This window comes from Ischnura elegans, chromosome 2 (assembly GCF_921293095.1).
Source record: "Ischnura elegans chromosome 2, ioIscEleg1.1, whole genome shotgun sequence".
Lineage (NCBI taxonomy): Eukaryota > Metazoa > Arthropoda > Insecta > Odonata > Coenagrionidae > Ischnura > Ischnura elegans.
The window spans coordinates 142,430,173-142,434,766 of record NC_060247.1 but is presented as its reverse complement, the minus strand read 5'-3'; the positions used below and the strand labels follow the sequence as shown (position 1 = coordinate 142,434,766).

At 36.3% G+C, this 4,594-nt stretch overlaps 1 long non-coding RNA gene across 1 annotated transcript; it reads right to left on the bottom strand.

Moving 5' to 3' along the window:
* Positions 1–755: 755 nt before the first annotated feature.
* On the bottom strand, positions 756–4,594 carry LOC124154730. The gene is made up of 3 exons (XR_006863997.1): positions 4,222–4,594; positions 2,604–2,823; positions 756–1,014 (listed from the first exon to the last, which is right to left on the bottom strand). It is a non-coding gene; the product is annotated as an uncharacterized LOC124154730 (long non-coding RNA).

Below are 4,594 nucleotides of genomic sequence, written 5' to 3'. Positions count from 1 at the left end.
ACAGTGCCCCCTCGGCGCCCATTTCAATCCGGCCCGGCGGTGTGCTGTCTTCGGCGTGAAATACAAGCAGTGTTACATTGAGGCCGCTTTCTGACAAAACGACTTTTCGCAGGCTGCCATTCACGGCATGACGCTGTGGAATTTAGGCCGCTTTCAGACGAGACAACTGCCGCACTGTGGGCCGTGCCGTAAATGGCGGCCCGTTCCCAGCCAGCGGCCATGTTTGAGTCAACAGAATTGTTACTTTAGACCCACACTCACGGTTTTCCAGCAACCAGTAATCCAATAACGCTGTCTAATGTGTTGCGGTGAGTCACCGGAATTACTTCTCGGCATTGACGCGTTCTGTGTGCTGTATTTCCGTGGCCACAATAAATTTCTTTCAGCACTTTTTAATTCACAATATCTAATTCTTCAGGTGAGAAAGCAACTTTAATCTAAATATTTCCGGATTGATACATGGGAATCGAAGAGAGGGGCTGTGATAAATTTCACGATAAATTCTGGTGGTTAATCACAACAGTGCGCGATATTATGTGGATGCGTCATGCGCGAGACTAAACAAGCCAATTGACCTTGGAATAGTAATGAGATAGAGCTAATGAACGTCGGTAGCATTAAACAATGAAGGCCTAGGCTATAATAAATTTGCTACCTTGAGACCCTTTACTCAGAAAATAATTTAGTTTACATGAATAATTATGCATTAAAATACATAAGTCAATTCCCCTAAAACGTGAAAGCAGTTGCACAAGTCATTTTGTGAGCATTTATTGATTATTTCTCAGCAATCAACACCATCACAAATGGATGATCAACACTGCCATGATAAAGTCATCTATATTTGATTTTAAATTTGTCTTCATGTACAGGAAGTCCCCTCTCAGATAATAAAGTCACTCTCATAATTTCTGTAACTTTATCAAAAAATATCATCCAGGCTTGTTCAATCTCAGGAATCATTGTCTTCCCAAGAGCATTGCGAAGGTTGTTCATTAGGACACTGGCAAAGTTCTGCAAATAAAACAATTACCATTAGTTTATTCCATTCTATTGCACAGTTCTTCTTTTCCCTCAGAAAATTTCACTCGCTAATTCAGAAGCTTTAGAGTCCAGTCTACAAATTTTGAAAATGCTCGAAAAGAGAAAAAATTGTTTGGACACAAATTTTTCTCAGTAATAGAGCCATTAGTCAATTCATTGAAAAAGGATTGATTGTACAGGTATAATTACAGAAAAGTTTTTAGAGGGCTAGAATTGACCTTTAAAATAAGCACTGATAAGTAATTGAGCAATTCTTTCTTCTCTCCCTATTCCTGCTCGTATTTCAATGCTAATTTCAATGCTTGTTTTCCCCTCTTTTGTTTACTGTGCCTTGGTCTATAATGACCTTTCATTGGAATTGGAGAATACACTTCAGCGACTCTTGAATTCCTGCACAGGATTTCTCCTTAAGCTTCGTAAAGATGATCATATCTCCCAGCATCTTCACAGTTTGTCAAGGCTTAGAACCTCTTCCCGTAGGAAATATTTACAAGTGTCATTTCTTTTCACTCTCTTTAAGACTGAATATATCCAGCACATCCTTTGTCCATGTTTAAAAAAGCACCTGATTCTAGAACCACTTACTGGAACTGACCCTTGCCACCTCCTGTATCCGGTACCACAGACAAACACTCATCTCATCTCAATTCTCTAGCTGGAATCTCTGGAATTCCCTGCCATCATTTATCAAAGAATCCTCTTTTAATCCATTTTCAAAGAAAAGCTTTTTATTTATTACCTCAGAGAAGAACTTACGTCAGTAATTTATATTTATTTTTATGGTGTCACTTACATTTGTCGAGTTTATTTTATATCTTTACGTAAGTAAATTACATTTATTTTTATGGCGTGCAATCATAAGTAATCTGAAGTTTTTTTCTGACTTTACTATTCCTCTTGTTCAATTCGGTTTGTTCTCATAGTTTACCTGAGGTTATTTTTTGCTTTTGATGCATTTTTTGTAAATAGTAATGTACCAGTTGAATTTATTTTTATGGTGTCAATTATATTTGTTTGCTATAAATTACTTTTTTATTTGTGCTGTTTATGGAAATGTTGCTGTATTTTGTATCTGCTCTTATGGGGAAACCTAGAGCAAACATAAACGTTCATACATTGTCTACCCACTTAAATCTGTAAACGCTGAGAGGTGTGAGGGGATCACAACTCTCCCCTAACTGCGACTTGTTTACATTCTTTGTGAATAACCAGAAAATCATAACCTCATAAGTGAAAACAACACCAGAATATGAAAGTAAAGAAAAGAAATTTGCGATCCAAAAAGGTCTTTTTCAGAAGGAGTATCACTTTGCTTGGAAAACAGAAGATGCAAAATTATCAATTTATGGAAAATCGTAGTTCTTGTGAATTGAAGTACACTGACACAAGAGTAATTTTTTGCATGAATATAACATGCTTTTAATCTTGATTCATAATGCATATTAAATATTTTAACTAATTAAATACATACTATAAAACAGAGTTAAAAATTTAAAGTTGGGCAGAATAATATTTATTATCTGAGCTTTCAGCGGTAGAACAAAAAATCTAGCACCCACCTTCATATGGACTGGCTCAACTGGTAAAGTTACATGATGTTTTCCAACTCTAATAATCATAGATTCAAATAGAAATGGATCATCTAATGTATGCTCTATTATATAAGTCAGGATAATATGAACATTTTCTCCGTGAGTCAAAAGACGCTGGTTTTTGTTGAAAGATTCCCCTTTCTTCATGCCAAATATTGGAATATAAGCTGGATAAGCAGTCAAAAAGCTTCCATGAAAATGAGAAAAAAAAAACAAAAATATGTTTACCATAGTTGAAAAGTCAATTTCAATTACATATCCCTAAGATACAGATAAACAGATGTCATTGTTTTACAAATTAGATCCCAATTATCATGAAATAAATCATCACAACTAGCACAAATTGAGAAAATTTGAACATCAACGACAAAGTTACTGTTTGAAAAAGTTCATTTGAACATTAGCCAACAATTATCACCCCTAAAAATGTAGTACATATGTGGCAATGGTACATAATTAGTCCTAATCGTCCAACTCCGACTTTTTGGTACAGTAATAGGTTGGATTGTAATAATCTTGGTTTTTTGTGATTCATGATGATTCTTTCATACTTTTCTCCAGTCAAAAAGTTCATTGAATGACCAAAAAATAACTCCTAATTATGGAATAGGCCTACTAATATTAGCCAATAATTATCACTACTCAAATTACCCAACTCCGACTTTTTGTGACTGTAATAGGTGGGATTTTAGCGTGGGATTTTTTTGAGCGTTTTTTGGTGATTCCTGCGGATTCTTTCTTACTTTTCTTGGGTCAAAAAGTTCATTCAATAGCAAAGCAGTATAAGTATGGGAAATGGAAAAAAGAGTGGCAGAAGGAGATTGCAAAGCATCAAAGGCAGAGTAATCAAAGGACAATCATTGTTGAAATCAAGACTGTAGATAACGCAGAGGTTTAAATACCAATAATGGATTATGAATATGAAGAGGTAAAAGATGTGTACACGGATATGGCGGAAGTAATCAAACAGGTAAGAGGGGAACAGAGTACGCATGCATTATTATTTTAAGTGGTTGGAATGCTGTCATTGGAGAAGGTTAGGACGGACGAATTACCAGAGAATATGCGTACATATTAGGAAAAAAATAGAAGTGGAGAAAGAATATGCTAATTCTGTACGAAGTACATGCTAGAGGCTTAGACTTTATTTAAAAATCATAACCGAATACGATACACCTGGAACATGCCATGAGACGTGAGAATACTTCAAATAGACTACATGTTGGAGAAGCAAGGATTTAGAAACCAACCAGCAAAAGCTACCCCAGGGCAGATATCAACAGTGACCATAATTTATTAACGATAAATTGCCACCAGTAATTCAAGAAATTGAAGAGAACACTGAAGAATGTATGGCAAGTAGAAAAAATGAAGGAGGCTCAACTATCATCTCAAGAAGCGATTGAGAATAAGACAAAGTGTCAAGATAACTCCATGGATCAAGGTTGACGTCTGAGCTAATTGAAGAATTAAGTAGGGGAATTCAAAAACCAAAATAGAGCAACTTAACTAATAAAAATAAGAAAATAAGGAAAAACATTAGCCACAAAGCAAGGAGAGATAGAGAAATGTGGACAAAGAATACCAGAACAGTTGTGCAGAACAGCCTCTCTCTCGGAGTCAAGTAGAAGCAGCCTCTGGGATATGTTAAACTGATGTGCTCTATAGTTCTATTTGTCACTGTTTGCTGTCTGCTAAGATTGAGTATCCATTGTTCCCTTGTGTCGATTGTCAATTGAGTGCATGCACAGCATGCGCAACCTTCGGTACACACACTGTGATTTTATGTGTTCATGCCTTTGTTCAGTTGGCGTTGATTGTGATGTGTACCCATGTTTTTCTCAATACATTCGTTAAACTCACTCTGTGTGAGTCTCATGACCAATGCCAAAACCCTAAACAACTGGATGGTGAGGAACTGCTTCTTAAGAAGGAGCAGAGGGCAAGACGCAACGCCA